The sequence below is a fragment of the Ranitomeya imitator genome, chromosome 5 (assembly GCF_032444005.1).
Source record: "Ranitomeya imitator isolate aRanImi1 chromosome 5, aRanImi1.pri, whole genome shotgun sequence".
Taxonomy (NCBI): Eukaryota; Metazoa; Chordata; class Amphibia; order Anura; family Dendrobatidae; genus Ranitomeya; species Ranitomeya imitator.
The window spans coordinates 107,056,449-107,082,671 of NC_091286.1; the positions used below are offsets into that span (position 1 = coordinate 107,056,449).

The following is a 26,223-nucleotide window of genomic DNA, read 5'->3' on the forward strand; positions in this document are numbered from 1 at the left end:
GGTTTATCCTTTGGTTGACTGCTCTATTTAACTCCTCTCAGATCGTTACTCCATGCCAGCTGTCAATATTTTTGCATTGGTTCAGTTTGCTCCTGGATCTCTCTGGTGACCTGCCTTCTCCTGCAGAAGCCAAGTTCCTGATAGTCATTATTTGTTCACTGTTTTCTTGTCCAGCTGGTTTTCATGATTTTGTCTTGCTAGCTGGAAGCTCTGGGATGCAGAGTGGCCCCTCCGCACCGTGAGTCGGTGCGGAGGTCTTTTTTGCACACTCTGCGTGGTCTTTTGTAGGTTTTTGTGCTGATCGCAAAGTTACCTTTCCTATCCTCTGTCTATTTAGTAAGTCTGGCCTCCCTTTGCTGAAACCTGTTTCATTTCTGCGTTTGTGACTTTCATCTTTACTCACAGTCAACATATGTGGGGGGCTTCCTTAACTTTGGGGAATTTCTCTGAGGCAAGGTAGGCTTTATTTTCTATCTCTAGGGCTAGATAGTTCTTAGGCTGTGACGAGGCGCATAGGTCTGGTCAGGAGCGCTCCACGGCTATTTCTAGTGTGTGTGATAGGATTAGGGCTTGCGGTCAGCAGAGCTCCCACATCCCAGAGCTCGTCCTGTATGAGGTTTAACTATCAGGTCATTCCGGGTGCTCCTAACCACCAGGTCATAACAGGGGGCGCAGGATGTGAGCAGCACATGACAGAATGGGGGCGCAGGATGGTTGCAGCACATGACAGGATCTCAATTAAAAACTAGAATTTGCTGTCATTTATTATTATTATTATTATTTATTTAATTTATATAGCACCATTGATTCCATGGTGCTGTACATGTAACATGCTGTTATATTTTTACTTATTTTTTTTTGCAATATATATAAATTTTTTCAATATTTACCGATCGCACCAGTGCAAATATTATATATATATATATATATATATATATATTATATATATACCGTATATACACATACGGTATATATACACACATATATATATGTATATATATGATTTTCTTGTGCAAAAAGTAGTGAAACATAAGAAAAAAACACTAGAAATTGGGCATCACCATAAATATTTCAACACGTAAAATAAAGTTAACATGTCAATTATACCCCCTGACGAAGGCTGACACCGAAACGCGCGTCGGGGATAGGCACATCCAGGAGACGACTCCTCACTCATACAGGTATTTGCGGCCCGGGTCATTGTACTATTCCTGCATCTTGGGAACATCATTTGTATACTTACCAATACTTTAGCGCATCTACCTGTATCTACCTGTATCTGGCCATCTTTTTACCCCTAATGGCTGTTCACTTGCACCTTTTTGCAACCACATTCAAAAACACACACGTCCATGTTTTCAACACGCAAGTACTATATGCACTTTAATTTTTAGGTGGTCTCTTAGTATTTCCTAAATATAGTATATACTATTTCTGCACACGCACTTTTACTCATTAGGCCATTTTTTTCATATATATTTTTGTACTGCGTGTATTTATATGTATATTTATTTATTTATTAATATGCATGTAACAACATTCTAATTACTTACCCACATTTTTTGGACTTTTTCTGGTTAAATTTATTTTGTGCAGCCATTTGTATACATATTTTGTTTAATATTTTCGTCTCCTGGTTTTAGTGCTTTTCTTTTTGGTTTCTTCCCCCCTACCACATGGTGTACTCTACCCCTTAAATAAACATTTATCTATTGATTTGGGCTTGAGTTCGGTTTGTTTCCTCTTTTTTCTTGTATTTATATCTCCGAATTGTCCATAATTTCTGTCCTTATGGGATACAGATTAGGCACAATTATGTAGTGTATACAGTTGTATATTTTGTTCCATTCTTGCATTGTAAATCCCTGCCTTGAGATCTATATTTATGTCAATTATATTGCACGGTGAGCTACATGCACAGAAAAACAAAATCAGATTTGGTTTTTTTTGTTCATGCTTCCTACCAAAAAATGAATTATAAAAGTTATCAAAAAGTCCTATGTACCCAAAAATGGAACTGGTAAAAATGAAAATGTCCCACAAAAAATAAACCCTCATACAGCTCCTTCTATTGAAATATAAAGTTATGGGTATAAGAATATGATAACCAAGAAATATTTTTTTTGTCTTTAAAGGATTTGTTTTGTTTTTTTTTGCAAAAAAGTGACAAAATGACAAAACATAAGTAAACCTATATAAATTTGATATTGTCGTGATCATACTGTACTGCAGAATAGAGATACCATGACAAACAAATGGTGAATGCTGTTTAAAAAATACATTAATTTCAGAACCACTTTTTTTGTTAATTTAGCCTTCCAAAGAGTATCAAAAGTGATCAAAAAGCTGCATACTCCACAGAATGGTACCAATAGAAACTATAGTTTATCATGCAAAAAATGAGACCTCAATCAGGTCTGCTTGTGTCGACATTTTCCAAGACTGGTAACGTTTCTAATTTATGATCGATGGAGCTGTAGGAGTGCTTATTATTTGCGTGCTAGGCTATGTTTGGTATCTCTGTAACCGTAATGACCTGGACAATCATATTGCCAGGTAATTTTTAGTGCAGAATGAACATGGTATAAAAAAAAACAAAACTGTGGAATTGCACTTTTTTATTAGCAATTTTGACGCACTCCAAATTTTTCTAGTACATGACAAGATAAAAAAAACTGTCATTTAAAAGTATCACTTGCAAAACAAATCCTCCTATGGCCAATTTGACAGAAAAATATAAAATGATGACTCTTGGTAAAGAAGAGGAAAAACAAAAACACACAAAAAAAGGAAAATCGACAGGACGTCAGAGGGTTAATAGACTTCACTGCATAAACAGTAATAATAAAAAAATATGTAAGTGCCCTTTTAAACAATAATTGTCAAAATCAGGCTACTTTGCCTGGTGTAGGGAGATTACGAGTAATAATGTGCCAAAATCTAATTTATCAAAATATGTAAAAAGAATAAAAAGAAAAAGAAAGAAAAGAACAAATATTATTGTGGATGCTGTATGACTTCTCCGTCTACTTACAGAAGCATAACCTTCATAACATGATACATACACTTATTTTTTAGGATTATGCGATGAAACTAAAAAGGTCTATTTCTTGACAGATTTCTAAACCTTGAAAAAACAGCCTAGAAGTCTGATGCTCCTTTGCAGAGAATTCGGACAATGCCACATCTGTCTGGTGAATGAACGCTCTCCATCCAATTCCCTTACCCTGCAGGAGCTAATCATATAAACTCAACATACCATAACTAAACGGATTGCAACTAAAAAGAAAACAACGAAAAGCGAACAGGATTATCCAACGCCTCTTAGACTTTGTTTCTCTTTGCGTGACAAGGAGAGAAAATGGGGCTAGTTAAAACTGGTTAAGGCCGAGGGGTTTAAAGGTAATTACAATGTGTGGTCTGAAGAGAATGTCATGTATTCCACCAACAAACACGCATGGTCACTTATCTGCTATTAGCGGAGTGGAGGGCCGGCGCTCCTAATCTACAGCACTAAATACAAGCTGGAAGAAAATATGCAAGGGGTGCACAAACTTCACTTTTGCTCCATGGGCTGCTACTTTGCTAATCATCAATAATTTCTTGAACAGTTTGCATGTTTGCAGTATTGAGTCAGTTAGTAGGGTAACAGGTAGTTAATAGTTGGTGGGATGGTGAAGGTTAGACCAGCAGCTATCGACACCTTTTGGATTTGTCGAAACAAATTTATTAGAGTAAAAATCCATAACGAGGCAGTTTCTGCAGCACGTGCAAACTGCATCAAGATGAATGGAAGAATCGCACCAATGTCAACAACAAATCTGCATCATGTAAACAGAACTTACAGTACAGCAAACGGTCTCATCACAGAGGAAGAGGACTAGAACTCTAGTGCCACCTATAGGAATCGCGAAAGTCAATATCGACCCTTTAACGAGCCTTGTCACGTGACTTAAGTAAACGGCAAAACCAAAATCTCAATTTGCAGACACAGTGTTTCGGGGTACTGCCCCTCGTCAGTGCAAAGAGTGAGATCTGGTTTGGCTGGATGGGAAGAATCTAACCAGGAACCAAGGGGCAACATTTCTCCTTGTGGAGAGTGACATGTCAAGCCTGACACTTCTGATATTAAAGGGCCAAGTACTGGCCATGATCTCCAAACCAGCCAGGGGTCTCCTGACCCCAAAAAAACAATATTCTCATACATGCCTAGGCGTGTGGCAGGTTCAGGTCCACAGATCCACGGCGGCTCTGTACACTGCAGTCCGTACTTGGACTTTGCATATTCAGATTTCACACATCCGACATTCAGTCAAAGAATTAAGACTATGTGCACACGTTGCGGATTAGGTTTAGGAATTTCTGGTGCGGATTCTGCCTCTCCTGGCAGAAAACGCACCTGCAGTTCCGCAACGTTTTTTGTGCAATTCCGCAGCGTTTTTTGTGCGTTTTTGCTGCGGTTTTCTTGCAGATTTGCTGCGTTTTTTACCCCTGCGGTTTTCTATAATGGAATGGGTACAAAAACGCTGCAGATTCACAAAAAAGAAGTGACATGCTACTTCCTTTAAACCGCAGCGTTTCCGCAAAGTGTGCACAACATTTTTTTTCTCATTGATTACATTGTACTGTAACTCAATTGCGGATCTGCAGCGTTTCTGCACCTCAAAAAACGCTGCGGATCCGCAGAGAATCCGCAACGTGTGCACATACCCTAAAGGGTATCTGTCTGCAGGATGTTGCTATGTAATCTGAAAAAAAGCATGAGGTAGGGGTTAACACACAGATTTCAGGGATGCCTCTCTTATCAAGCTCTGTGGTTTTGTTTCCTTACAATGATTGTTTTAGGACCAGTAGCTTATCATTGCTGTGACTAGCTGGTCATGTGAGCCTTGGTCTGACACGCCCCCTCCTGGGATAGGCAGCTCACTGTTTATGGTTATTGTTTATTCCGAGCTTGGTGTGGGCGGGGTTAGCTTTCTCAGCTGTGGCTTGTTGCTAAATCTAAAAACTCTGATTGTGTGAGAACGGTTGCACCCAGTAAATTGATCGATACATTATTGGATTCAGCTGCTCTATCAAAAACCTGCTGACAAATTTCCTTTAAGATATTTAGTGCAAATACAGCAAAGAAAAAAATAGTGCATTTTTGTTGCCTTTTATTGTGACCCATTTGGCAGCGGCTAGATGTTGACGGGAAGTCAATATGGAATGCAGTAGACACACAGTATTTTCTGATAGTGATTTTTCAATTTTTTGCGGGATATTTTTGTGTTCCTACACTTTTTCAAAATGCAGCATGCTTTAAATGTGGCCTTTTCCAAAGTGGTTTTCTCACAGTCTTTTTTGCCCACTAAAATGAATACATGGCAAGAGTGTGCAGAATCACCCAAGAAATGTAAAACATGTTTGTAATACATGGCTTTTTTCAATAGCACAAAAAATTCAGGACTGTAAATGTGAATGAAAGAGTAAATAATAATAATAAAAAAATATCAGGCAGTCTTCTCTTATCTAGAGCTAAAACCTCTATGATGAACTTTCCATCTATCCTTTCATTGTTTGTAACTTCACTAGACTTGTGCGGTGACAGTGCCCTCTGCTGGTGACTGCTCACCACAACACTTTCATTCAACAAAGTATAAAAAAAATGCCTTTTTATTTAGCTTTCAAATGGAACAGAAAAGCCTTTGAAATCAATACAAATATTTAGGATTCTTCTCTTAACCCCTTAGTGACGGAGCCAATTTGTTACTTAATGACCAAGCCAAGCTTTACAATTCTGACCACTGTTAAAGGGAACCTGTCACCTGAATTTGGCGGGACTGGTTTTGGGTCATATGGGCGGAGTTTTGGGGTGTTTGATTCACCCTTTCCTTACCCGCTGGCTGCATGCTGGCTGCAATATTGGATTGAAGTTCATTCTCTGTCCTCTGTAGTACATGCCTGCACAAGGCAAGATTGCTTTGCGCAGGCGTGTACTATGGAGGACAAAGAATGAACTTCAATCCAATATTGCAGCCAGCATGCAGCCAGCGGGTAAGGAAAGGGTGAATCAAACACCTGAAAACTCCGCCCATATGACCCAAAACCAGTCCCGCCAAATTCAGGTGACAGGTTCCCTTTAATTTATGAAGTTCAAGCTCTGGAACGCTTCAACGTATCTCACCGAATCTGACAATGTTTTATCGTGACATATTGCACATCACGTTAGTGGTAAAATTTAATCTAAATAACTTGCATTTATTTATGGAAAAAACAGAAATTTGGCAAAAATTTTGAAAACTTTGCAATTTTCAAACTTTTAATTTTTGGACCCTTAAATCAGAGAGTGGTGTCACACAAAATAGTTAATAAATAACATTTCCCACATGTCAACTTTACACGAGCATAATTTTGCAAACATAATTTTTTGTTAGGATGTTATAAGGGTTAAAAGTTGGCCAACAATTCCTCATTTTTCCAACAAAACTTACAAAACCATTTTTTTAGGGACCACCTCCCATTTGATGCGAGTTGGGGGGGGGGGTCAGGGGAGGCAAAAATAACAGAAAATATCCAAAAGTGACATCATTATAAAAACTGCACGCCTCAAGGTGCGCAAAACAACATTCAAGAAGTTTATTGACCCTTCAGGTGCTTCAAGAGAGCTAAAGCAATGTGGAAAGAAAAAAAATGAACATTTAACTTTTTTCACAAAAAATTTACTTTCGAACCATTTTTTTTATTTTCACAAGGATATCATGAGAAAATAGACCACAAAATTTGTTGTACAATTTCTCCCGAATATGCTGATACCTCGTATGTGGGGGAAAGCCACTGTAATGACCATGGTAGGGCTCAGTAAGGAGGGAGCACTGTTTGACCTTTTGAACGCAAAATTGGCTGTAATCAATGGTGGGCGCCATGTCGCATTTGGAGACCCCCTGATGTACCTAAACAGTGGAACTCCCCCCCATTCTAACTCCAACCCTAATCCCAACACACCCCTAACCCTAATCCCAACCCTAACCACAACCATAACCCTAACCACAACTTTAACTCTAACCTCAACACAACCCTAACCTCAAAAATAACCCTAACCCCAACCCTACTCTAACCCCTAATAGAAAAATGGAAATACTTTTTTTTATTTTATTATTTTTACCTAACTAAGGAGGTGACAAAGGGGGGTTTGATTTACTATATTTCTATTTTGATCACTGTGATAGCACCCTCTTGAGCTAGTACAGCCATGAGTCTTTATAGGAAGGATGAAACAAGATTTTCACACCTGAATTTGGGGATCCTCTGCCATTTTTCCTTATAGATCCTCTCCAGTTCTGTCAAGCTGGATGGTGAACAGCCATTTTCAGGTCTCTCAAAAGATGCTCAATTGGGTTTGGGTCAGGGCTCTGGCTGGGCCAGTCAAGAATATCACAGTTGTTCTGAAGCCACTCCTTTGTTATTTTAGCTGTTGTAAGGTGTACTTTCGGCCAAGTCTGATGTCCAGAGCACTCTAGAAGAGGTTTTCATCCAGGATTATCTCTGTACTTGGCAGTATTCATGTTTCCTTCAATGGCAGCCAGTCATCCTGCCCTGCAGCTGAAAAACACACCCATAGCATGATGCTGCCACCACATTTCACTGTCGCGATTGTATTCGGCAGGGGATGAGCAGTGTCTGGTTTTCTCCACACATACTGCTTAGAATAATCACCAATTCTTCGTCTCATCAGACCAGAGAATGTTATTTCTCATAGGCTGGGAGTCCTTCATGTGTTTTTTAGCAAACTCTATGTGGTCTTTCATATGTCTTGCACTGAGGAAAGGCTTCCGTCGGGCATAAAGGCCCGACTGGTGGAGGGCTGCAGTGATAGTTGACTTTGTGGAACTTTCTCCCATCTCCCTACTGCATCTCTGGAGCTCAGCCACAGTGATCTTGGGGATCCTCTTTACCTCTCAACAAGGCTCTTCTCCCACGATTGCTCAGTTTGGCTGGACGGCCAGGTCTAGGAAGACGTCTGGTGGTCCCAAACTTCATCCATTTAAGGATTATGGAGGCCACTGTGCTCTTAGGAACCTCGAGTACTGCAGAAAGTCTGTTGTAACCTTGGCCAGATCTGTGCCTTGCCACAATTTTGTCGCTGAGCTCATTGGCTAGTTCCTTTGATCTCATGATTCTCATTTGGTCTGACATGCACTGTGATCTGCGAGGTCCTATATATACAGGTGTGTGCCTTTCCAAATCAAGTCCTATTAGTTTAATTAAATAAAGCTGGACTCCAACGAAGGAGTAGAACCATCTCAAGGAGGATCACAAGGAAATGGACAGCATGTGACTTAAATATGAGTGTCTGAGCAAAGGGTCTGAATACTTGTGACCATGTGATATTTCAGTTTTTCTTTTTTATTAACATTTGCAAAAATTTCTACATTTCTGTTTTTTTCAGTCAAGATGGGGTGCAGAGTGTACATTAAAGTGAAAAAATGAACTTTTTTGAATTTACCAAACGGCTGCAATGAAATAAAAAGTGAAAAATTTAAAGGGGTCTGAATACTTTCCGTACCCACTGTGATTGCTTGCATCAGACATTTTTAAGGGCTTCATAAGAAAATGTGTGAATACATATGCACATGCTAATTTTTGGTTATTAGATCCCATAAATGTAATTTATGCCTATATTTTTCTCACTTTACTACACCAACTTCGCCTGCTGTTTTCTGTCACTTGGCTAGACTGTTTTTTATGTAATAAGGCACAATATTGGTTTAGGCACTAAATATGATCCAAGAGGTTCCATTTAAAACAAGGATTGCTCACAAACATGTGACTTATAAAGGTAATTGCTTGCACCAGATATTTTTAGGGGCTTAATTGCAAAAGGGGTGAATACAGATGCAATTTTTAGCTATTTGTTGCCATAAATTTGTTGCCATAAATTTAATTTATGCCTATGCTTTTCTCATTTCACTGTTACGGATCCCACCGGTATCCCACCAATCTGTCACAGTTCTTGGGGTAGATACCTTTATCATCCCCACCACTCACACCAATTTGTTAAGAACCGGGGTTGTTTGGTTGCCCCTGGTTCCTTCTGAAGGGGATTTATCTATATCCCACTTCCCAGTTCCGGTTTGGAACATGCAGCTTTCTGGCGCCCCCTTACCCTCAGGTCAGTCGGGGTACTATACCTAGGGTAATTAGACGCCAGAAAGGCTGCCTGGCTATTGGGCACGCTGCAGCGAGGGCGATATAACTATTCCCACTCAGGCAGGAACAATAATTATCAACGCCGCCGTCGCTACAAAGCCTCCCAAAAGTACAGAACAAAGTATGCTGCCACCAGCTCTGATTTCCTAGGATTAACAGACCCGGAGCCAACCCAAATCAGTAATGTAATTCACTTCAGAGGATGTGACAGTTCGTTTAGCGCAGGGAGAGACAAGCTAGTAACTTTATATTTTACTCCAAAAAAAAGTAAGCAGTGTTTAAAATGAATAAAAAGATATTAAAAAGAAGACAAATCATGTGTACAATACAATTACAAATAAAAAAAGGATTAAAACTGAAAAAAAAACACACATAGCGTTCAGATCATTTCATATCATCATGGCTGGCCGTAGGCGGAGGAGGAGGAGGGGCCACATCTAGATGCATGCCACACATCTGTATAGCAACTAGTCATCGGACAAAAGACACTGAAGACTGCTGCCTCACTAAGTTATTCTTAGCCCAAAATCCAGGCACCCCCTGTGGTGACATCACTTAGACTCTGACACCTCCCCTTTACTTAGCATATGAAAACTATTTTTTACACCTATCTCGCGATATGAATCTCGAATACAAAATACCCCAGGTTCCCAAGGTGCACCACGTCGGGGCGATTCTTTTAAGTGTAACTACGGCATACTTACATGAACTGCTCAAGGAGAAATCCAAGCTTTGCACTCGTAGCGTTTAGCTGCTAGCGCTTTGAGTGAGTGAAAGATCTATCGATGGACATCCGGAATATGTAATTCTTATATCTCTAGCCCGGATCGGTGCCCGTATATAACACGTTAATAGAACAAAGAAATGCCTGCAGTTTGGAAGTGGCTATACCAGTTTTCGCTGGTATTATGCGGGAGGAGGGAATGAGTAGTTTTCTCAGAGTCTGGTGCAACTAAAAGCCATAAACTGCTCACACATTGGTATCAAGTTGCACAGAGTGTCTGCTATAGGGCTTTGTCTTGGTATGAAAGAATGCAGAGGGGGAGAAAGGGGGGGGGGGTCGAATCTGCAGCGTGTGTGTGTGTGTGTGTGTGTGTGTGTGTGTGTGTGTGTGTGTGTGTGTGTGTGTGTGTGTGTGTGTGGAAAGCCATGTAACCTTCTGAAACTAAACTCACAATATGACATTTTTACATTATGGTGACATTCACCAACTTAGATTATTTAGTGCTGATGCATCACACATAAATCAGATTCCAAAAATATTTAAAACATAGGTTGAAATGTAAGTAACAAAACAGGTAAAAAGCCAAGGGGAGCCGAGTACATTCACAAGTGTATTCGCATGTGTATGACTCTGGACTATTATACCTAGACACGTAATATATGGCTGGAAGTTTGTTGTTTTCATAATATAAATTAGACCAAAGCCTTAGGTCACTTCGCCGAGCGCTCCTGTGTTCTCTGAGGACAGAGATGTGTGATTAACAGCTCTTCCTAGATCAGTTGAACCAAGCTAACATACAGTACGTATTAGATGAACGGGTTCAGTCAACTTTATTCTGATGTGTATAAAGTCCTTACAGTGCATGAATTGAAAACAGCTTTGGACATATGTCTAGCTAGCTGCAGCTTCCATAACCTGAACATGTGGCAATCAGCTGAACAGTGAAGAGTCAATGGATTATCTTGTTCAATGGCTAACTAAAAGAAATCTGAACATGAGGCCAGAACAGATAGTGGACAAGCTTCATTATGGTTGGATGTTAAATAGATGGTTGGATGTTAAATAGATCATAATATTGTCTGGTTATACATAAAAATGTCTGCAGACAACAGGCAAATTGAATACAAATATCAGATGAAGAAAGGATCGGTATTAAAATGTAAACTTTCTGAATTTCTAACTGAATATTTCGATTGAAAATTAATAAAAAGGACAAGTTTTACAAAGGCTTCAGGAAAGGACTCAATTTCCAATAAGAAGTCCACCCTGAACCTTGTTGCCTATGCGGACATTCTTCAGCTCTCCAAGAACACTGGCATGCTGCCATCAGCCAAGGTTACATTATTAATGTTCTCTCACATTGCAGACGAGGCCAAGTTCATTATCACTATGGAATGCTGGTAAAAACAACAATGTGTACTAGGCAAAACCTTTCCTTTACAAGCGGGTCACTAATGTTTGAAAAGAAACACATCTTAACTAAAGGACAGGAAATATGCCTTTAAGAAAGTGAATGTTTGTGTATGAAAGGCTATGATGATGTCTCTCACTTGCCAAAGAAAAATGTACATCACAACGGAATTTAATACCGTGCGTCTCCTGCAGCTTTACATTAAAGCTCTTTTAAACTACTAGTGTACTTTGCCGAGATTGTAAATGTAGACTAAGGGCCGTGATCACAATCACTAATTAATGAGTGCAACTAAAATGTATGTCACCCAGATGATCTGTGGTCTCGAAATAGAATGCTGCAGTACTGGGACGTCTTTCTTCACAAATTATCAGATGTGCTTCAGATATGTCAGCATGTCCGCAAACAAGGATGTGGTCCACCGACTTTTCTTCTAGGTGCATTTCTCTATAGTTTTCATCTACAGTTTCTCTGTAAATTTCACATTTTAGAAAGTGAGAGTACCTATAACTAAGAGTTGTGGGCAACAAACTATAAATCACATTCTATGTTAAACACAACCAACCACTTGCCCGAAGTATCTAGGTTTTTTTTTACATGGTCTAAACAATGCTATTTGCCCAGTGTATTCTCCGATTGCTCCTATTAGCCAAATAGCACAATATTTGTGTCATTTTAACGGATTATAGAGTGGATTAGACTACATCCTATGGTGCCCTTAAAGAAAGCAGCATATTCTGATGAGGGGCTTTAACCCCTTTACCGCCAAGGGTGGTTTGCACGTTAATGACCTGGCCAATTTTACAATTTTGATCACTGTCCCTTTATGAGGTTATAACTCTGGAACGCTTCAATGGATCCTGGTGATTCTGACATTGTTTTCTCATGACATATTGTACATCATGTTAGTGGTAAAATTTCTTTGATATTACCTGTGTTTATTTGTGGAAAAAAAACGGAAATTTGGCGAAAAGTTTGAAAATTTTGCAATTTTCCAACTTTGAATTTTTATGCCCTTAAATCACAGAGATTTGTCACATAAAATACTTAATAAGTAACATTTCCCACATGTCTACTTTACATCAACACAATTTTGGAAACAAAATTTTTTTTTTGTTAGGGAGTGTAACGGGGTCTACCAAGCTGGGGTACCTCTTTCAGTACCACCCCGTGTTTCAGGAGGTTCACTCTGCTTTGGCTGGAGTCTGAATGAAGGACGCTGGCTGGAATTGCTTGGTTACATGGGCGCATATAAGAGATCACTGCTTCTCCACGTATTTCCAGTCTGACAACACTTTACTCACAGGACACAGAATATATCACACAGATACAGAGGGCAGGCCAATAGAAAAGCGGCAGGCCAGACATACATTACAATAGCCGCAGGTGGCCGGAGCCTGCCGATATTTACTGTGGGAATTACAAAGGTGGGGGGCGGACATAAGGGGAATATCGTGTCCCTTCTGCCCAGGGGCGCAGCCTGTGGGCTGATGCATTAGGGACATGCATCTCACATGGAACCTATTATACATACATATAACTGCACAACATATTCTGGGTGCTGAGTGGTTCCGTAACACGTAACAGGGAGTTATAAGGGTTAAAAGTTGACCAGCAATTTCTCATTTTTACAACACCATTTTTTTTTTTATAGGGACCACATCACATTTGAAGTCACTTTGAGGTGGTCTATATGATAGCAAATACCCAATTGTGTCACCATTCTAAAAACTGCACCCCCAAGGTGCTCAAACCCACACTCCTGAAGTTTATTAACCCTTCAGGTGTTTCACAGGAATTTGTTTTATTTTACCAAGAGTAACAGGAGAAATTGGACTCCAAAGTTTGTTGTACAATTTGTTCTGAGTATGCGGATACCCCATATGTGGGGGTAAACCACTGTTTGGGCACATGGCAGAGCTCAGAAGGGAAGGAGCGCCATTTGACTTTTCAATGCAAAATTGACTGGAATTGAGATCGGACGCCATGTTGCGTTTGCAGAGCCCCTGATGTGCTTAAACAGTGGAAACCACCCACAAGTGACACCATTTTGGAAAGTAGACCCCCTAAGGAACTTATCTAGATGTGTCGTGAGCACTTTCAACCCCCAAGTGTTTCACTACAGTTTATAACGCAGAGCCGTTAAAATAAAAAATCATTTTTTTTCCACACAAATTATTTTTTATCCCCCAGTTTTGTATTTTCCCAAGGGTAACAGGAGAAATTGGACCCCAAAAGTTGTTGTCTAATTTGTCCTTAGTATGCTTATACCCCATATGTTGGGGTAAACCCCTGTTTGTGCGCATGGGAGAGCTCAGAAGGGAAGGAGCACGGTTTTACTTTTTCAACGCAGGATTGGCTGGAATTGAGATCGGACGCCATGTCGCGTTTGGAGAGCCCCTGATGTGCCTAAACAGAGGAACCCCCCCAATTCTAACTAAACCCTAACCCAAACACACCCATAATCCATCCCAACCCTAACCACCCCAACCCTAATCCCAACCGTAAATGTAATCCGAACCCTAACTTTAACCCCAACCCTAACTTTAGCCCCAACCCTAACTTTAGCCCCAATCCTAACCCTAACTTTAGCCCCAACCCTAACCCCAACCATAACTGTAGCCCTAACCCTAACTTTAGCCCCAACCCTAACGGGAAAATGGAAATAAATACATTTTTCAAAATTTTATTATTTTTCCCTAACTAAGGGGGTGATGATGGGGGGTTTGATTTACTTTTATAGCGGAATTTTTTAGCGAATTTTTATGATTGGCAGCCGTCACACACTTAAAGACGCTTTTGATTGCAAAAAATAGTTTTTGCGTCTCGACATTTTGAGAGCTATAATTTTTCCATATTTTGGTCCACAGAGTCATGTCCGGTCTTGTTTTTCGCAGGACAAGTTGAAGATTTTATTGGTACCAATTTCAGGCACGTGACATTTTTTGATCGCTTTTTATTCCGATTTTTGTGATGTAGAATGAACAAAAACCAGCTATTCATGAAGTTCTATTTGGGGGGGAAAGGGGGAGGGGGGGGCGCTTATAATGTTCCGCGTTTGGCAAAATTGATAAAGCAGTTTGATTTTTCGGGTCAGAACGATTACAACGATACCTCATTTCTATCATTTTTTTATGTTTTGCCGCTTTTATACGATAAAAACTATTTTATATAAAAAATTATTTTTGCATCGCTTTATTCTGTGGACTATAACTTTATTTTTTCGTTGCTGAGGCTATATGGCGGATCGTTTTTTGCGGGACAAGATGACTTTTTCAGCGGCACCATGGTTATTTATATCCGTCTTTTTTATCTCGTGTTATTCCACTTTTTGTTTGGCGGTATGACAAAGCGTCGTTTTTTGCCTCTTTTTTTTTTTTTCACTGGAGGGGTTAACTAGTGGGACAGTTTTATAGTTCGGGTTGTTACGGGCGTGGCGATACTAAATATGTGTACTTTTATGTTTTTTTTTTTATTTAAAGAAATGTATTTATTGGAACAATATATTATTACAGAAGATCGACTCTCCACTCTACTCTCAAGATCGCATCTCACCACCTGTGCACTTGAACCGATCCCTTCCCACTTCATCCCAAACCTCGCCACAGTCTTCATCCCAACTTTAACCCATCACTTCAACCTATCACTAACAACTGGTGTTTTCCCCTCAAGCTTTAACCATGCCTCAATCACACCTATCCTCAAAAAGCCCTCACTTGACCCATCCTCTGTATCTAGCTATCGCCCTATATCACTTATCCCCTATGCCTCAAAACTACTGGAACAACACGTCCATCTTGAACTGTCCTCCCATCTATCTTCCTGCTCCCTTTTGAACGCTTACAATCAGTTCTGGTCACACCACTCCACTGAAACCGCCCTAACTAAGGTCACCATTGACCTATTAACCGCCAAGAGCAAGCGACACCACTCTATCCTCCTCCTCCTGGACCTGTCTTCTGCCTTTGACACAGTGGACCATTCCCTATTACCACAGATACTCTCATCCCTTGGCATCACAGACTTGGCCCTATCCTGGATCTCATCATGCCTAACTGACCGAACATTCAACGTCTCCCATTCACACACCACCTCCTCACCTTGCCCCCTATCTGTCGGAGTCCGGCAAGGTTCAGTTCTAGGGCCCCTGCTCTTCTCCATGCACACTTTTGGCCTGGGACAGCTCATATCATCTCTATGCTGACGACACACAGATCTCTATCTCTGGACCAGATATCACCACCCTACTAACCAGAATCCCTCAAAGTCTATCCGCTATTTCATCCTTCTTTTCCGCTAGATTTCTAAAACTTAACATGGACAAAACAGAATTCTTTGTCTTCCCCCATCTCACGCGACCCCTCCAACGAACCTATCTATTACAGTAAACGGCTGCCCACTCTCTCCAGTCCCACAAGCTCGCTGTCTCGGGGTAATCCTTGACACTGATCTCTCCTTCAAACCGCATATTCAAGCCCTTTCCACTTCCTGCCGCCTTTAACTCAAAAATATTTCACGGATCCGTACATTCCTAAACCAAGAATCTGCAAAAACCCTAGTCCATGCCATCATCATCTCCCACCTCAACTACTGTAACCTCCTGCTCTGTGGCCTCCCCTCGAACACTCTCGCACCCCTCCAATCTATTCTAAACTCAGCTGCCTGACTAATCCACCTGTCCCCCCGCTATTCCCCGGCCTCTCCCCTTTCTCATTCCCTTCACTGGCTCCCCATTACCCAGACACTCCAGTACAAAAGCCTAACCATGACATACAAAGCCATCCACAACCTGTCTCCTCCATACATTTGTGACCTTGTCTCCCGGTACTTTCCTTCAACCTCCGATCCTCACAAGATTTCCTTCTCTACTCCCCTCTTATCTCCTCTTCCCACAATCGCATACAAGATTTCTCTCTCGCATCACCCCTATTCTGGAACTCTCTACCACAACATATCAGACTTTCACCTACCATCGAAACCTTCAAAAAGAACCTGAAGACTCACCTCTTCCGACAAGCCTACAACCTGCAGTGACCACCGATCGACCAAACCACTGCACGACCAGCTCTATCCTTACCTACTGTATCCTCACCCATCCCTTGTAGATTGTGAGCCCTCGCGGGCAGGGTCCTCTCTCCTCCTGTACCAGTTGTGACTTGTATTGTTCAAGATTATTATACCTGGTTTTTTTTATGTATACCCTTCCTCACATGTAAAGCGTCATGGAATAAATGGTGTAATAATAATAATAATAATAATAATAATAATAATAATAATAATAATAATAATATATATTTTTTCTTTATTTGGGTTTTTTTTTTTTTAGTTTCAATAACTTTTTATTTTCAATAACATAGCAATTGAACAACAGATTCCCTTACAAGGGAGTTCAATAAGCTTAAATCTAAACAAAGAGGAAAAACCATACATATATTAACTCAAATTCGAAAATACAGATATGACGAGACAAGAACATGGGGGACATAAAAGAGGGAAAATGGGGAAGGAAATGAGATTCTGCACTTTACTTTATGGTAAGCTGCAGTACATTTACAAGTCAGGACTATACTTTGCTCCGTTTTGAGTTTCGCCTCCCACCTCCCCGCACCCCACCCAACGTAGGCTCAACCCCAGTGTCATCAGAATGGGTTTTTTTTTTTTTTTAAACACATGTGAATATTTTTTTTTAAACTTTTTTACATTGCCCCAGGGGGGGACATCACATTATAGTGACAGATCACTGATCTGACACTTTGCAGAGCACTGTGTCAGATCAACGATCTGACAGGCACTGCAGGAAGGCTTCCCGGCGCAGGCGCTTGCAAGTCACCTCCCTGCAGGACCCGGAAGGCACCCTGTGGCCATTTTGGATACAGGCCTCCAGGGAGGAGGAAGTAGGAGACCCTTGGAGCAACGCAATCACATCGCGTTGCTCCGAGGGTCTCAGGGAAGCACGCAGGGAGCCCCCTCCCTGTGCGACGCTTCCCTATGCCGCCGGAACGCTGCGATCATCTTTGATCGCAGCGTTCTGGGGGTTAATGTGCCTGGAGCGGTCCGTGACCGCTCCTGGCACATGGTGCCGGATGTCAGCTGCGATAGTCAGCTGACCCCCGGCCGCGATCGGCCGCGCTCCCCCCGTGAGCGCGGCTGATCGCGCTGGACATACTATTCCGTCCATGGGAAGTAGGGCCCACCCCACATGGACGGAATAGCACGTCCAATGGTAGAAAGAGGTTAAAGGGAATCTGTCACCTAATTTTGGCCCTATAAACTGTGGCCACGGCCATTAGGGGCTTATCTACAGCATTCTGTAATGCTGTAGATAAGAGCCACCACACACAGAGGTTTTCATGACATGGGCTACAAGTGTCGCATTCCTTGTATCAAGCCACTTATGACCAGTAGACAATGACAAGAACATCTCACCTGGGCCAAGGAGAAAAGGAACTGGACTTTTGCTCAGTGGTGCAAGGTGTTGTTTTCAGATGAAAGTAAATTTTGCATTTCATTTGGAAATCAAGGTCCCAGAGTCAGGAGGAAAAGTGGAGAGGCCACAAACCAAGCTGCTTGAGGTCTAAAGTAAAGTTTCCACAATCAGTGATGGTTTGGGGAGCCATGCCATCTGTTGGTGTAGGTCCACTGTGTTTTATCAAGACCAAAGTCAGCGCAGGCATCTACCAGGATATTTTAGAGAACTTCATGCTTGCCTCTGCCGAAAAACTTTTTGGAGCTATCAAAGCAACCTGGGCTTCCATAACATCTCAGCAGTGCCACGGGCTGAGCGCCTCCATGCCACGCCGCATTGATGCAGTAATTGATACAAAAAGAGCCCCGACCAAGTATTGAGGGCATTTACTGAACATGCATTTCAGTAGGCCAATATTTCAGATTTTTAAATCATTTTTCAAGCTGGTGTTATAAAGTATTATAATATACTGATATAATGACTTTTGGGTTTTCATTGGCTGTAAGCCATAATCATCAAAATAAACACTTGAAATAGATCACTCTGTTTGTAGTGACTATATAATATACGAGTTTCACTTTTTGTATTGTAGAATTGAAAAACTTTTTGATGATATTTTAATTTAGTGAGAAGCACCTCTATATGCGGTTTGTACATGCACCTGAAATGTAGACATCTTATTTGTATGGTTGGGGGCATATGAAACCCAAGTCCACATTAGTGGAAGGGGGCTGGCTTGTGAAGCATGTCTAATTTTACAGGTTCCCAGTTTCCCCATAATTTCCTAAGTAGCAGAACTGTTGTTGTAAGGTATCCAACACCTTATAACAGCTTGTCTTCTTATAGGTATTAAAGTCTTTTAATTGTAACGTCAGATCCCAGATAGAATATCCAGAAACTGGTCCGTAGTCTGTAATTTAACTAATTATTACTATTTCACTGTGCTATTTCCCATATTAAAGTACCGTAAGTCTCGCTAGGGAAAGAACAGCCATGTGACATGTACATGGTATAATGGGCTCTTTGTGAGCGTACAAGTGCTGTATAGCTCATTGTAAATATATTACACTCTAAAGAGCAGACCATTCATTAATTCATTCACCGATAACTATAGGCTTAAACAACCCATCCTTTATGGAATATAAGGCCTCCTAAAATGTTGCAACCTTTTGAATTTACCAAGGATATCATGACATGAAATACCATAAACAGCTATAATTTACGTGTATGAATTAATTAAAAAATATGAATTAATATTTACATTATCAACAAACTTAAGACAGTTATGGCTAAATCACTGAGCTCATTCTCAAATTTATAACAATGACTGTAAATAATTAATTTAGAAAACTATTGACCAACATCAACAAAAATGCATCTGCTCCTGGCAGTCATCTGGCATCTGTGCCATTTACTTAGTAGCAAAACAATAAAAGCTTTCGGTTGCATAGGAAAAAAAACATTTTGCAAAAAACTTTGGTTGAGTATTTAAAGAAATGTGAAAAATCAGTAAAATATTTTTAACTCAAGATTGTATTTTAATTCGCATATTCACAGGTGCAATGTTTCAGCTCCTCCTTTTTTTAACGAAGTTTTCGAAAGTACATTTATAAACCACCCTATATCCAAAAAAGACTAGCGTAGCAGCACAGTGAAGATTTAGAGCTAAGCCCTCAAAGAACTTGACTCTAATGAGTGTCCCACACAAATCAATGTGGAGACCAGCTTGAAGAGAGACTACCAGCACAAAAATGACTTTAAACCAAATTAGAAGGCCAGATGGTCATGAAGAGGATACGAGCTGACCTCACCATAGGACTCCAATTGACTACAAAAGTCAGAGTGTGACCAGCCACTATCCCTCACAGCAAGGTAAAAAGACTAGCTACATAAGCATTTCCTCAGCTTTTGGAATTAGAGGAAAGGTCCTTGCTAATGAACGAAATGACGAACCATAAGGGAGCTATCCTCACTCAGCACAAAAAGCTGGAGCCAAGATACCTGGACTGCGTGAGGGATACACTAAGCTCCGAGGTCTCTTTCAGAGGAAAAGATTATGGCTGGAAGTTAGAGGAGGGAACCAGAAATCTTGAAGCTTTGCCAAACTGAGAGGTCTCGGTAGGTCTGGCTCACTCTAGGACAGGGGTGGGCAATTAATTTTGCCATGGGGCCGCATGAGAAATTGGGATGGTTTTAGAGGGCCGGACTAATATAATTAACTAATTTTTACCCAATAGTATACATATGTCATATTCTATCTTTTCATAAACAAACAGTATGTTAAACTCCCCCCTCCCCAGTATGTGATATCCCCCACTTTAGGTAGTATTCTCCATGTAGCCCCCAATATGTAGTATCCCTTAATGTAGCCATCCCCTGTAGGTGATCCCCACTGATAGCAATCCCCCCTGCCCTGCCCCCCCCAGTATGTGATATCCCCCACTTTAGGTAGTATTCTCCATGTAGCCCCCAATTATTGTCACCCTGTGTATTCTGCACCCCTGTGTCTCTCTGTGTATCCTGCACCCCTGTGTCTCTCTGTGTATCCTGCACCCCTGTGTATCCTGCACCCCCTTGTCGCCCTGGGTATCCGGTGACTGCACTATATGGCAGCGTCCCCTATATAACATAGGCTCTAAGCTGGTCCGCCATAACTTGTGTTTCAGGTGATTTAATGGGAAGATCAGGGATCATAAATGTCGGCCAAAAGATTATTCTTCCTGCCCCCCCCCCCCCCCAGTACGTGATATCCCCCACTTTAGGTAGTATTCTCCATGTAACCCCCAATTATGGGCAGGGAGGATTGCTATCAGTGGGGATCACCTACAAGGGATGGCTACATTAAGGGATACTACATATTGGGGCCCAATACTACCTAAAGTGCGGGATATCACATACTGGGGGGGGGGGGGCAGGGCAGGGGGATTGCTATCAGTGGGGATCACCTACAAGGGATGGCTACATTAAGGGATACTACATATTGGGGCCCAATACTACCTAAAGTGCGGGATATCACATACTGGGGGGGGAGGGGGGGGGCAGGGCAGGGGGATTGCTATCAGTGGGGATCACCTACAAGGGATGGCTACATTAAGGGATACTACATATTGGGGCCCAATATGTAGTATCCCTTAATGTAGCCATCCCTTGTAGATGATCCCCACTGATAGCAATCCCCCCTGCCCTGCACCCCCAGTATGTGATAGCCGCGGTAGCCCCATGTAGTAGTCCCCCTCCCTCACACTCCCCAGCAACACAGGGACCCCCTCTCCCCCCGACCGCGCGGATACTCACCCTCACCCGAAGGAGACCGCCAGCCAGCAACTTTCACCGCAGTACATCTCGCGCGGTGCTGGAGTGACGTACGCACGTGATGTACAGGGCCGGCCAGTGAGCACCGCCCCGCCCACCCACCAGCGTCACCCTGACCGCCGCCCTGACCGCCGATGCAAGATCACATGGGGCCCCATATGATCAACGCATCACACAGCGGGCGGAGTCAGTGGGTATGGCAGGGTGCAATCAAATGACCAATGCACTCCGGCGGCCATCTTAATCATGGGCTGCTCAGAAGCGTCTGGCGGCTGGAGCGGTGCCGGGCCGTTTAAAATCATCAGGCGGGCCGGATGCGGCCCGCGGGCCGCATCTTGCCCAGGTCTGCTCTAGGACGTGGTCAGAGATCTGCTTAGTTTACTTGTTAAGTACACTGCTCATCATCATTATTGGCACCCCATCATTTTTTTCACCAGGGGTCTCAAACTGCATTCCTCGAGGGCCTCAAACCATGCGTGTTTTCAAGATTTCCTTAGCGCTGAACAAGGTGCTGGAATCATTCTCTCCAGGTGATTAAATTATCACCTGTGCAATACAAGGAAATGCTGAAAACATGACCTGTTTGCAGCCCTGGATGAATGCAGTTTGAGACATCTGCTCTACACTATCTTCAAAAATAAATGTAAACGTACCAAAGTTATATTCTCAGGATTTTTTAATTAGTGGTCCAAAATAATACAACAAGAAAACTTTGTTTTTCAACTTGCATGTTGCAATTTTAAAAAAGAAACAAAATGAATAGCATGTGCAACACTAAGGCCATGTTCACACAGTGCGTTTTTTACCGCGGAACCGCGGCGGTTTTGCCGCTGCGGTTCCGCAGCTGTTTTCCATGCAGGGTACAGTACACTGTACCCTATGGAAAACAGGACACACTGTGCACATGGTCCGGAAATTGTAAAAAAAAAGCCGCGCTGAATAGCTCCCGGAAAAAAGAAGGAGCATGTCAATTCTTCTTCCTGAACCGCAGCGGTTCTGCACCCATAGACCTCCATTGTGAGGTCAAAATCGCAGTAAAACACGCAGATCAAAAATATATCTGCGTGTTTTACTGCGGTTTGATGTGCAGAACCGCTGCTGCAGGAAGTTCGGGGAAGCGGGAGGAAGTGCGTGGGCGGAAGTCCGTGGGCGGCGAGTGTTGTCCCGACTGTATCACGAAGAGACTGTCACTATGGAGGCATACCGTCGCATGGGGATCGATGTCGGGCGTCTGATTGATTTGGTAAGTCTGTGTGTCCGTCCCCATGCGACGATATGCCTCTATTGTGCTAAGTCGCCGTATCGGACTACTACTCCCATCCGGTATTTAGGATGGGAGAGTTGTCCCTGTGTCCGGCGACTTAGCACAATACTAAAGTTCACACCAAACACAAACACACAATACACAAACATGACACACAGTACAGTACATACAACACATAACATAGAGTATATACTCACCATACACCACACTTGTAGGCGAAGCCCTCGATCCTCAATGAAAAAATCCCAAAATAATAAAGCAAATCCATACTCCCTGTCCGCAGAATCCATAACCGAGTGTCCCACGCCGATCTCCTGCTCTCCGGTGATACACTGCCAGGAGCGAAGCTCCTAGCAGTGTATCGCGTACTGTCCCGGAGCTCAATGGCGCCGGCGTCTCGGTTAACGGCAGTACAGCTGCGTTGAACTTTCCCACGCAGCACTGCCGTTAAGCGAGAGTACCGGGGTCAATGACCGCCGGTAAACTCGCTCGCGCATGCGCAGTGACACACCGACAGGAACTATGGCTCCTGTCAGTGTGTTGCTGCAGCCGTGGAGAGCAGACACATCTCTGGATGTGTCTGTTCTCCATGGAAGATCTTCGTGGGACCCTCGATGGATTTCTGCGGACAGGGCCAGGGAGTATGAATTTGTTTTTTTGTTTTGCCTTTTTTTCAGGTCGAGGGTCTTCAGGATGGATTGAGCGTGCAATAAAAGAATTGTCAAAAAGTGGGTGTCTTTATTTCATTAAAATATTTTTTCTAGTGTTTGTGTTTTTTTTTTTAACCCTTTCATTGGCTTAATAATGGATAGGCGTCTCATTGACGCCTCTCCATTATTAACCGGGCTTAATGCCACCTTACAATAGCAAGGTGGCATTAACCCCTCATTACCCCATATCCCACCGCTACACGGGAGTGGGAAGAGAGGGGCTAAGTGCCGGAATTGGCGCATCTTTTTGATGCGCCTTTTCCGGGGCGGCTGCGGGCTTATATTTGTAGCCAGGGGGGGGCAAATATCCATGGCCCCTTTCCTAGGCTATGAATATAAGCCCACGGCTGTCTGCGTAGCCTTTCTGGCCTAAAAATATAGGGGGACCCCAACACGTTTTTTTTTCGGGGCCCCCTATATTTTAGTGCCAGAAAGGCTACGCAGACAGCCGTGGGCTTATATTCATAGCCTGGGAACAGCCATGGTTATTTTAACCCCTTCCCGGGCGTCAAATATTGGCCCACAGCTGTCTGCTTAGCCTTTCTGGCCTAAAAATATAGGGGGACCCCAACACGTTTTTTTTTCGGGGCCCCCTATATTTTAGTGCCAGAAAGGCTACGCAGACAGCTGTGGGTTAATATTCATAGCCTGGGAACAGCCATGGGTATTTTAACCCCTTCCCGGGCGTCAAATATTGGCCCACAGCTGTCTGCTTAGCCTTTCTGGCCTAAAAATATAGGGGGACCCCAACACGTTTTTTTTTTCGGGGCCCCCTATATTTTAGTGCCAGAAAGGCTACGCAGACAGCTGTGGGTTAATATTCATAGCCTGGGAACAGCCATGGGTATTTTAACCCCTTCCCGGGCGTCAAATATTGGCCCACAGCTGTCTGCTTAGCCTTTCTGGCCTAAAAATATAGGGGGACCCCAACACATTTTTTTTTTAGGGGGGTCCACATATATTATAGTAAACCTTATTAGGATTAATAATTGATCGGCGTCTTATTGACGCCTCGCCATTACTAACCGTGCTTAATGCCACCTTACAATAGCTTTAAGGTAGGGTTAGGGTTAGGATCCCTGTAGGGTTAGGATTAGGGTTAGGATCCCTGTAGGGTTAGGGTTAGGATCCCTGTAGGGTTAGGGTTAGGATCCCTGTAGGGTTAGGGTTAGGATCCCTGTAGGGTTAGGGTTAGGATCCCTGTAGGGTTAGGGTTAGGGTTAGGATCCCTGTAGGGTTAGGGTTAGGATCCCTGTAGGGTTAGGGTTAGGATCCCTGTAGGGTTAGGGTTAGGGTTAGGATCCCTGTAGGGTTAGGGTTAGGATCCCTGTAGGGCTAGGGTTAGGATCCCTGTAGGGTTAGGGTTAGGATCCCTGTAGGGTTAGGGTTAGGGTTAGGATCCCTGTAGGGTTAGGGTTAGGGTTAGGATCCCTGTAGGGTTAGGGTTAGGATCCCTGTAGGGTTAGGGTTAGGGTTAGGATCCCTGTAGGGTTAGGGTTAGGGTTAGGATCCCTGTAGGGTTAGGGTTAGGATCCCTGTAGGGTTAGGGTTAGGATCCCTGTAGGGTTAGGGTTAGGATCCCTGTAGGGTTAGGGTTAGGATCCCTGTAGGGTTAGGGTTAGGATCCCTGTAGGGTTAGGGTTAGGGTTAGGATCCCTGTAGGGTTAGGGTTAGGATCCCTGTAGGGTTAGGGTTAGGATCCCTGTAGGGTTAGGGTTAGGGTTAGGATCCCTGTAGGGTTAGGGTTAGGATCCCTTTAGGGTTAGGGTTAGGATCCCTGTAGGGTTAGGGTTAGGATCCCTGTAGGGTTAGGGTTAGGATCCCTTTTGTGGTTGTGTTATGTTTAGGATCCCTTTTGGGGTAGAGTGCTTAGGGTTATGAGCCCTAACCCTACCCTAACTATTTCAGTTTATAGTGTGTTTTTTAATGAATGTTGTTGATTGTCGCACGAACCACTCAGGATTGACGGCGACAGAGCTAGTGGTAAAACAACTGCACACAAGCGTTTTTATTGGTGTTTGTGTTTTCAGTTTGTGCTTGTGTTCAGTTATTAGGGGTTACTTTGAAATATTTCCAGCAATTGTGTAACATTACTTGGTCGCGCTATAGATTATGAGATGACACTATTGTATTTATTGTAGGTTCGGGATTATCCGGCCTTGTGGGACCCAGCCGATGAATCCTACAAGGATAAATATTTCCGGGAACTAGCCTGGACCAAAATTGTACGAGACCTTATCCCAGATTGGGACAAGTATCCAGGGAGTACACAGCAGCAAATTGGTAATTTTAATTAAATTTATTTAGTAAACCTTGAGTATATTAAAAATATAATTTGTTTAGATCTCACAAAAAATGTTGTTGTATTTTGTAACCTTTTTTGGTAGATAACGATGTGAGGAAACGTTGGCGCTCAATCAGAGACCGTTTCACGAAGTTCCTGAACGAATGTTCTAAGAGTGGCTCTTCGCCGAGCAAAAGTAAATTTCCATTTAGCGAAGAGCTGCAGTTTCTTGTGTCCAGTAGGACATTGAGAAAGTAAGTTAAAATCCACTACACATGATTATTTAAATATAATATGTTGTGCGAAAAATTGATGTTTTTTTTTTCTCCAACAGGACGGAAGGAAACATGTCGGTAGCTGATTTGGAGGACAGCGACAAAGAGGATGGAGCAGGCAGTTCCTCTGGAGTGGGAGGGACCATCTCTACCTCCACTCCCACAGCTTCTGTTGAATCAGCATCCACTTCAGCAGCTGCTGCATCAACATCTAGTTCAGCAGCTGCTGAAGCATCTGATTCCGCAGAAGCTGTGAGGGTGGAGAAGAGAGCTGTCTATCCGGTGGCAGCAGAGAAAAAAAAAAAAAAAACAAAGAAAAACCAAGATGACCAAACTGTCCAAATCGCTTGCGACACGTTAGATCTATTAAAAAAATCTAGTTCTGATGACCACTGCGACTCCTTCGCACTAACTGTGGCAAGAAAAACACGCTCCCTGCCACCGGATAGACAATCTCTTTTCATGTCCATGGTCCAGATGTCCCTCACTGCTCTGGAGGACCCTGCTCCGATATCTCCATACAATGAAGTTCTGATGGGGGTGTTGGGACTTTTCAGGCCCCGACACCGAACACCGGAAACACCAGCT

General features: G+C 42.6%; 1 protein-coding gene and 1 long non-coding RNA gene across 3 annotated transcripts in view; one reads left to right on the forward strand and one right to left on the reverse strand.

Moving 5' to 3' along the window:
• Positions 1-26,223, reverse strand: part of RMDN2 (regulator of microtubule dynamics 2) — a 157,588-nt gene that overhangs the window by 67,386 nt on the left and 63,979 nt on the right. The window lies entirely within an intron of this gene.
• Positions 24,527-25,804, forward strand: LOC138681488 (uncharacterized). Its single transcript, XR_011321920.1, has 3 exons — positions 24,527-25,359; positions 25,464-25,614; positions 25,695-25,804. It is a non-coding gene; the product is annotated as an uncharacterized lncRNA (long non-coding RNA).